Source organism: Amblyomma maculatum, chromosome 1 (assembly GCF_055883805.1).
Source record: "Amblyomma maculatum isolate TAMU_Amacu chromosome 1, ASM5588380v1, whole genome shotgun sequence".
In the NCBI taxonomy this organism is placed as follows: Eukaryota; Metazoa; Arthropoda; class Arachnida; order Ixodida; family Ixodidae; genus Amblyomma; species Amblyomma maculatum.
The window spans coordinates 265,803,523-265,812,283 of NC_139344.1; the positions used below are offsets into that span (position 1 = coordinate 265,803,523).

General features: G+C 48.8%; 1 long non-coding RNA gene across 1 annotated transcript; it reads left to right on the forward strand.

Moving 5' to 3' along the window:
* Positions 1–3,802: 3,802 nt before the first annotated feature.
* On the forward strand, positions 3,803–7,665 carry LOC146206456 (uncharacterized). The gene is made up of 3 exons (XR_014704439.1): positions 3,803–4,259; positions 6,579–6,737; positions 7,194–7,665. It is a non-coding gene; the product is annotated as an uncharacterized LOC146206456 (long non-coding RNA).
* The last annotated feature ends 1,096 nt before the right edge of the window (positions 7,666–8,761 follow it).

Below are 8,761 nucleotides of genomic sequence, written 5' to 3' on the forward strand. Positions count from 1 at the left end.
AACCCCTCAAATATCATCTCCATTAGAGGCCTAAGAGGACATTATCTAGGGACTTGAGCTATAAGGGCGATATGGACTGGGATGCGAGCGTTGCTTGGGGCGTATTACCTGAGGTCACGGGATGCAGGAATGACTAAGGCTAAGGAGGTGAACAAGCAGGAGAGGGAGAGAGAGAGAGGGAGAAAATAAAAGAAAGTCGTTGTCGTTATGACCTGTTCGCCTACCACGGGCCCCTAAATCCCATAGTTTGCTCTGTTTTTCTCGCTGAAGTGCCCACTTGATTTCAATTTGTTTTTTTTTTGTTTTTTTTTTTTTTTTTATGCTGCGGATGTCATGCCTCTCTCACAAGGAGCCGTTTTTCCGAAGTTTATTTATTCGCATTTATTTGCCATTATCATCATCATCAGTGGTGCGCCTCCGCTGCTGGTCCGCGTCGAAGAAACAAGGACATTTTCGTTACTTTGTAGCGAGAAGACGACGACACCGATGGCGAGGAACTCGTAGTGAAGTATGCGTGAGAGTGAATGCCCGTTCATGCGCGTTTAAGCATTGTAGTTGCATTTCCGAAGGCAGCGTGCGCTTTTTGTCCTAACATTAGCGAATTTACAACCAAAGGATGTTTTCAAAGTGGTAGAGGCAAAATGGCCCGCACCTAAACACTATAGGCACGGAAATGGTGCAAGGCAGACAAGCACGATGCCTGCATGTTAATTTACTGCGGTGGCACGCTGGTATTAATACGATCCACACTACTGCGCAGCGTAAGGGATGTATTGCGGCGTGAAAAGCATTTGCAGAAGCTAGCTACAATGATAATGTCATGTACCAAGGTTTGACATTTTTTGTTACTTTTTCTTCCGCTTCGGTGCGGCGTGCCAAGCTTCTAGTCACTGCTGTCCGTGATTTTCTGTCTGTACCGTATTCCAGACCGTATAACTCACGTTTTCCACGTATATCGCCGATTTACTGAAGCTGTAGGTGGCACAGTTATCAATTATCCACGATATATGCGAGGACGAAAAAAGAAACCGGACATATGTGGGGCGTTTAGAGTGATTTCCTGCGGTGCCTGGTGAACCACGTTCCCAGAGCGGAGCCAGCAAGGCGCGTGTGGTGCATCGGATGCATGGAATGCGCACATCTTGCCGAGTTGCCTTTTTGTCTGGTGGCGAAATAGACACATAGACGTATAGCGGATCGCCGAATGCCTGCTGTGTGCGAGGAAGCTACGCACCACCTTGCTCCACACCGCGCCACAGTAATCCGGTATTCGTCTACGTTGATACCCTTCAGCAATAAGTTTCACATCTTGTTCTGTCGGTAGGTACATTCAAAAACAGGCTGCGCTATGCTAAAACCTAAAAACGCGGTGCTCTAGCTAAACGGGCGCTTCGTAACAGGGCGCCTGCCTCAGCAAACCCTACGTTCCCGTCCTCTGCCTTCTCCACAATGAGAAGTTTGGTGACCGCTCAGGAGAGGACAGCGTAGAGACACAAGGTCGCGCTCACCCGTCTTCGAGGGTCTTTTGCTTTTCTGTTGTTCAATTGCGAAAGGAAAGCGATTTTTGTTCGATGTTATCGTACAGGAAGCGATTACTCCTTTCCACAGATAGATCGTTCACTCGGGCTGATATGCGACTCCGTCAAGATGATGTCAACTTTCGCGCTTGAAGCTAAAACGGACCCAGAAAGGACAAAGTGTCCTTCAGGTTGAAATCAATTGAATGTTATTAAGACTGGCAAGTACCTCTTTCTTTCCACCTACTTGAATTATTAGCCTCGACATTGACTCATTATTTCGTAAATGTTGCTCTTATCTTCAGGAGTGAACAGGAGGTTGCCGAGCGCTCGAAAAGGGTTCGATGCTGATGATTCCGGCAAGATAACCATAGCGTAGCCATGTTCATTTGGCAAAAATAAAAACTCGTGATGTTTAAAAATACCACGCTTTGAGCGCTTAACCCAAATGCGCCGCGATTGGGAATCCGCCGAATGCGCCGGGGGTGTCTTTACAATGTACGAACACAATAGCGTGTTCCGCTATTACTTTGATTCTGTCGCTGTGCAGACTGGTGTAGAGCTGGTTAAACGGTGGTTACGCTGCCCCGCAACTTGTTTAGTGCTTTTGTATCTTGTGCACCAGCATCCAGATTTTGGAATTGAACACCTAAATTAATTGACCAATTTATTTGTTTTTCTTGATTGATTGATTGATTGATGATTGATTGATTGAGTGAGTGAGTGCGTGAGTGAGTGCGTGAGTGCGTGAGTGAGTGAGTGAGTGAGTGAGTGAGTGAGTGAGTGAGTGAGTGAGTGAGTGAGTGAGTGAGTGAGTGAGTGAGTGAGTGAGTGAGTGAGTGAGTGAGTGAGTGAGGGAGTGAGTGAGTGAGTGAGTGAGTGAGGACAGTGACGTTTGATGACGTTCAAGTGGCACAAAAGTGTCCAGTATAGGAATTCTGGCCTATGACGATAGCGACCGATGCGCGATACACATGCCACGGTGCAGTCATTAACCCTGCTCCGCACGAACCGGCCTCAACCGGTCTCAAGCCGCCACTCGGCTACAGTTCATGAAAATAGATACGTGCTGGTCGCTTTCGGCTCACCATGCTATTATCTTAATCAGCTCTGCATGCGACCATGTAAACATATGCAACACTCAAGGCGCACAGACGGCTGAATATCGTAAACCGCGATAGCAACACGCCCCAACGAATACCACTAGCAAGCAGCGTTTCAATACCGATCAACAAACATGACCCTTCCTCAATTTGGTTGGCTTTTCTCTGTCATAAGGATCAACGCTATACTTCCGACTTTATACAGATAGCAGCAATATTAACGGGAACGCATTATTTGCGCTAGCACTACCTTTTTCCATCCCTTTCACAATTTTCCTCTAGGCGAATAATAGCCGTTAGTTATAATCAACTTCAAATATAAGGCATGCAAAAAAAAGAAAAAAAAAAAAGCCCTTTGGTATACAGTGGGCGCACCCTTTCACACTGCTTGTAACTGTCGGAAAACGTCTACAGTGTGTAATCATGGACATTTGCAACCATTACGAATATTGCCAATGACTGCCACAGCATGCAATTTCAAACTCTAAATATTTCAAAAGTCATTGCACCTTTCTCCGTCAGTACTTTTAAGTTCGGCGAGATTTACGGTAATTCCTCAAGTTCCATGGCCAGGGTATCGAGCCTCTTATATATCACGATCGGCTTGTAAGTCCTTTCCAATGTTTTTCCAGCTTCTGTCTATTGCTGCCCATGCGTGGCAGTGAGACCGGAGTGATATCGTCACGGACATTCAGTTAGACGTCCTACTTACTCCAGGGGCCCTCTTCGAACTCTTGGTCAGATCAGTTCAAAATTCAAGTGTCGTTGAGTAGGGGCAGGAAAATAAATTTAAATAAAGACAATGTTACCGACCCATTCGATAACGCGAACGGTTTAGAAAGCGCCGGCAAACGCACGCTGGCAAACGCACTTGAGGCAAACGCACCGAAGCGGATACCGCACGAAGCCGCGGTGGTGCAGGCCTCGCCGCTTTCTAGCGTTTCCCGCACCAGCTCTGCGAGCACGATCTCCGCGACGGAGCAGTGCAGTGGAAAATTTGGAGGATGTTGCTGGGACGCGCGAGATAGGCGACGTGTCTCGTTTCTGTTCAAGATGGGCCGGCGGCGGCGAGCAGCGGCCGGGGTTCGTGACGCGGGTCACGTTGCAAGTCGCAACAGCGACGGCGGAGGTGGCACTCTCGCTGGATGGGGGCTTCCATCTTGGAGTCTCGCCGTGACGCCGCCATTGGCTGGCCGCGCAGAAGGTCATCTTCCCTCTCCCCGGCCCGCTCAGGCGCGCATATAAGGGCGCCGCACCAGCCCAGAGCTGTTTTGTTTCGGAGAACGACTCGTCCAGCAAGCTTTGCCAGCCCCTCTCGGCACCGTCCAGCTAGACGTTTCTCGGTCCGCATCTTATCGAACCTAGACGCACGCGAAGTCCGCGCCGCGTCAGTCGCAAGCCACCGTTCGGTCGCCACCCTCCGCTTCTCTTGAGCCATCATTGCACCCTGATCTCCCGGTCGTGGCACTGACTGATCCCACGGAGCCAACGGAGGTTCGGATGCGCAGCCAAGCCGTCGTCTTTGCAGTCATTGATCAACTGCTTGAGACCATTCTCACTCGGCGGGGCAGCCGGTTGGGCAACAGTGGGAACGTATTGGAACTACAGGTCCTCACACAGCTGCACCACGTTCCTTGAGGTGAGTCACGATGACGCCGCTGATGAGCCGATAACCGAAAGGGTCACCATTATTTGGGCCAGCTGGACACTCTTATCAGTGCCCGCTTTGCCTAGTAGGTTTTCTGCAGGTTCTGACTTACCCACCCGCAATGCAATGTAAGCACTGTGTTGGTAGATACCTTAAACAGTACCGGGAGGAGTCTTTGTGGCTTTGTTATGTTAACCTCAATTTAGCTTACGGCTATGGCGTGAGAAGTGCCATCGACTAGGATGTTCTTTGCTATTAGAGTCGCGTCAGCAAAAAATGCGCGGTGGAACCAACTGGCCTTAAGAGACTTATTTTTTCACGTTCCATCCAAGTTGTGCAACCACGAAATAAAATCAAGCAGCTGCTTCAAGTCTTGTCGGCTTTTGACCTCGTTGACCGAGGCGCTGAAGATTACACGCCGTTTGCAAACATCGCCAGGGTTTCTGAGTGTCCTGCTGTATGCGTCTATTTTTAGCGACGCCGGATAACCGGTTCAGCCTGTCGCGGGAAATCAGTGATGCGACCGAAGAAATGCTACCAGCGGGCAGTATGAGAGGCAGCCAGGACGCGCGCGAGAACAGCGCGTCCATAAAATTTGGAACTCGTTTACTTTGCGCAATGTCGATGCCGTCAAGCGAGTCCAGTTTAGGCTGTGCCTACTTGTTCGGATGGCGGCGACAGTAGCTGAGGGGACCGCTCTCCGCCGGAGGCGATAAGGACCAAAACTTGGCCGAAAATCCGGTTCAGACTTGCGCATTCGGAAAAGAAATGAAATCGGACTAATGAAAACAAAGTTCGCTCTCTTTCGCTTCCACACAGAAATTAAACGAGGGTAGCTCACGGTTTGAGAACCGCACCCTTAGCTGGGAGCGCCCAGTCATTTCAATTTGACAGGGGCGACATATGGCGCCTTTACGACAGAAAACCGGCCCTGTTTTTCCTTCCTTGCCTGGAGCGAAGCCCGGGAGTTTTTTCTCTTTACTCAGGGCGCTACAAGCAAACTCAGGCTCAGCATGGTGGTCTCGTTTTACTTTGCTTTCGCGTTTCATGCCCTGTGCTTGTGACTGCGTAACTACACAGCCCAGACGAAGGCAACTCCTTTTGTCGAAACGTTGGCTAGCCCACTGAGGCTTTTCCTCTACCTTTGCTTATTTTGCTCTGTGTTATGCGTGGAAACATTGTCTGCGCAGCATTCAAGCTATATTTCATTGTTTCGAAGTCATGTATTCACGCGCATATTCGCACAGTCTTGAATATCGACGCTCACACAGTAGGCAAGCTGCCTCCAATGACACAGCGCTAGAGTGAAAACTTGGCCAACGAAACTAGGAGGAGGAGGCGAACGAGCGGCCTTTTACGAATGGAGCCACGAACACTTGGCCATGCTCGTGCCCCGTTTGTACTGCGGCCGCGTTTTTCCCCATCGTCCTTGGCTTGTTTCCTGCAGCTTAATTTAGTTGCTGTTTTCAGGCTATCGGTCTTGTTTCCTAAATACGTGGAAGTTGGACGGCAGTGGCCGTACTAAATGAGGGTGGAATGAGACTACAATAAAAGTTATGTTTGCGCATGTCTTAGCCACACAAGCTTTAAGCCAGGCTGAGGAAGGTTAACATTATAGTGTTCCAGGTGATTACAACATGTTGGGATGCTTTCTTCGCTAGATAGGTTTTGCTGTTATTTTCGAGATATAAAACTAAACGCATAGCCCAAATTTATGCTACAGAGCCCCACAAATGCAATTTAATAATTAACGTGTCACCTTTGCGTTGCCATACGGCTAATTGCAAATGATATTTGGAGAACGAAACATCACGAAGTGGCTAACATTATTCTGCACAGCGTTTATTTCTTAACCAGTTGCAGTTCTTCAGTTCCCTACCAGAATGCAGGGGTTTTCATGCGTACCTTTGTTGAGCACGCTTTATGCAATCCGTAACAACCTAAACCGGATGCCGTCCTCAAAGAGCGGCACGTATGTGTGCAGCCCCTATAATTGTTGGAAAATTCTCTCTGCCAGGCTCCGGCGAGTCACAGCGACAAGCTGACACAGCCACCGAGGCATGCGCGCGGCACATGACACGCGACTCAGCAGTTTGTGGCGTGATTCACACATGTGGGTTCCGTGCACCTGTTGCAACGGCTTAAATTTGGCGCATTTGCAGCCCGCAACAGTTTGCTCGCCTCGCTCGGTACGCTTGTATCAGCGACAGTAGCTCATGGTTCATCCGTTTCTCCGCATGGTCCGCTGTACTTGTGTCCAGCTACCAGTAGACAGCTCACGGGCGTGTCCTCTTTTATGTGCTCTTCCAGAATCGGCCCCGCATAGCTGCCTAGGAATATTTGCCTTCTGTGAAGGCCTTCTTCGAAGAACCATCCTCAGCTGTGCCACAGCGTTCGTGAGCTTCCCCACCCGGACACCGGAGAAGAGAGCAACATGCGTCCCGAAGAGAGTGTCATGATTTCTACCAGGTGGGTAACCTTGGAGTAATGTTGCTTAGACCGAGTAATACTCCTGGAAGAACTTGCCGGGGATGGTGCAGTCCGGACAGACTGCTACACAACGTTCCGGGGAATTTTCTAGCTCGAGGGCTTAATATTTATTCCTTTCGTAAGTGCTCCCCGCAGATACCAGACAGCGTAGAGACGTACAATACGGCTTATTTTCTACTAGCAAGAGTGGGTCTTAGCTTGACCTTCGCGGAAACGAGCGTAGTTGTAGTATAATGCAAAGAGTTATTGCTACCACTTTCCAAAAGTTCATGTATGCCTTTAAACTCGGTGCAACGTATCGACAGGATCAAGGGCGGAAGTCGGGAACTAGATGCATGCTTCCTTGTCACTGTCGTGGGTTGCAACATGACATAAAGTTTTGTTTGTGTGTTTGTCTCCTCTCCTCTGACGTTGGAACCATTTACGTATGTGCAGGAAGGTGAGCCTGGACTCTGGCAGCCAGAAAGGCTTCAAATCATTCAGCAAGGACCCACAGTCGTCGTCATTCAAGAGCAATAGCGACAACGACCAGAGAGACCAGCAGAAAAAGCCTGACCAGCGGAACCCCTGGGGCCCCACCTTCAGGGACCGCCAGCACTTTATCGACATGCATTTCAACTAAAGCCAACAAACCGCACACGCTATGGATTCGATGCCGACACTGACTGCTTCACAACCGGGACGCTTTTCGCCATACCAGAGAATCTGAGTGGGGAGGCTTCGACACTGCTGCGCACCTGGAGATGGTTACTTCTTTCTTATTGTATACACTTCCTATTTACAAGTTTACGTGTACGTCCTCCTTTTGGAATCTCCGTTTTTAGGTGCTAAATGAATCGCGATAGAGAAAAAAATGCTTTTAATGCCGCAATAATATTAATAAAAAAATAGCGGCGAATACTCATCACCTGCCTTGTCTGTGTCGTTTTTCAAAAACATTCCCCAAAAGGAGCGCGACGCTGCTGTTTTTGAGCTCACTGCAATGCACAGCCGGAACAGTATTCTTCTGCGGTGGGAAAGCGACTTACAGCTGTCTCAGGATGGGCGGATAGATAGGGTCATAAACGGCCGTAAAGCGGGTTGCAGAGAATTGATGCTTGCCCTTATTGATCGATTACAGAATGGATGAGGCAACGGGACATAAGTACAAGTCCGTAGGACTAACGACGCTCTGCACCCAGAGAAAAGCCCTCTGACAAAAATCAGAGGAGCAGTTTATAAAGGAAGAGGTAGTCATGCAACGGCGCCTTTCCCGACAGTCCAGCACAGAATCGAAATTGGGCTCACCGTGCAGAATATGTTATGAAGAGCGCAGAGCACATCTGAGAGCGTTGCATTAACAGGGATTTCTAGCTGTACTACACCGCAGGGATCGCAAACTCATACTGTTAAGCGGGCCACATGGAGAAAATGTCTTCCGAGGGCCAGGAACCGGAACTTGAAATACAACTAAGAATAGAAACAATAAATAAAACTAACAATATAAAATGATTAACTGACAATACTATAAATAAACAGCGAAGAAAATCCTATTCTTCGTGGGAAAAAAAAAGCGACGTGTGCTCGTTGCTGCCTAAACGCCGGATGGGTGCGACTTCAGGATGGCTTGGGAGATGTACTGAATCGGTCCTGCGGTTACTAAACACCCCAGTAACTTGTCCTCAAAAGAAAACCCTAGACATGGAGATGAAAGAGAGGGAGATCGTGCTGTCCTTGCAAGCAGCAATCGTACTTCACACGCTCTCGTGGATTAGAAGTCAATATCTACGTTTATTTCCACAAAGAAATATACCGTATGAACACGAGGCCTTTTTAGATGATCTGAGACGAAAGACAAGTCTGGTGGCAAAGCCAACTTGTGAAGCTAACACATTCTTGCGGAACAAAGGGTGAAATGTTTGAAGCCGATGAGCCACAACAAACTCCTACGCGGACAGCGTGTTTGAGACCCCTGTAATACCGGCTCAATTCAGCGCGAAATGTCCTGTTTGGTCATCAGTAGG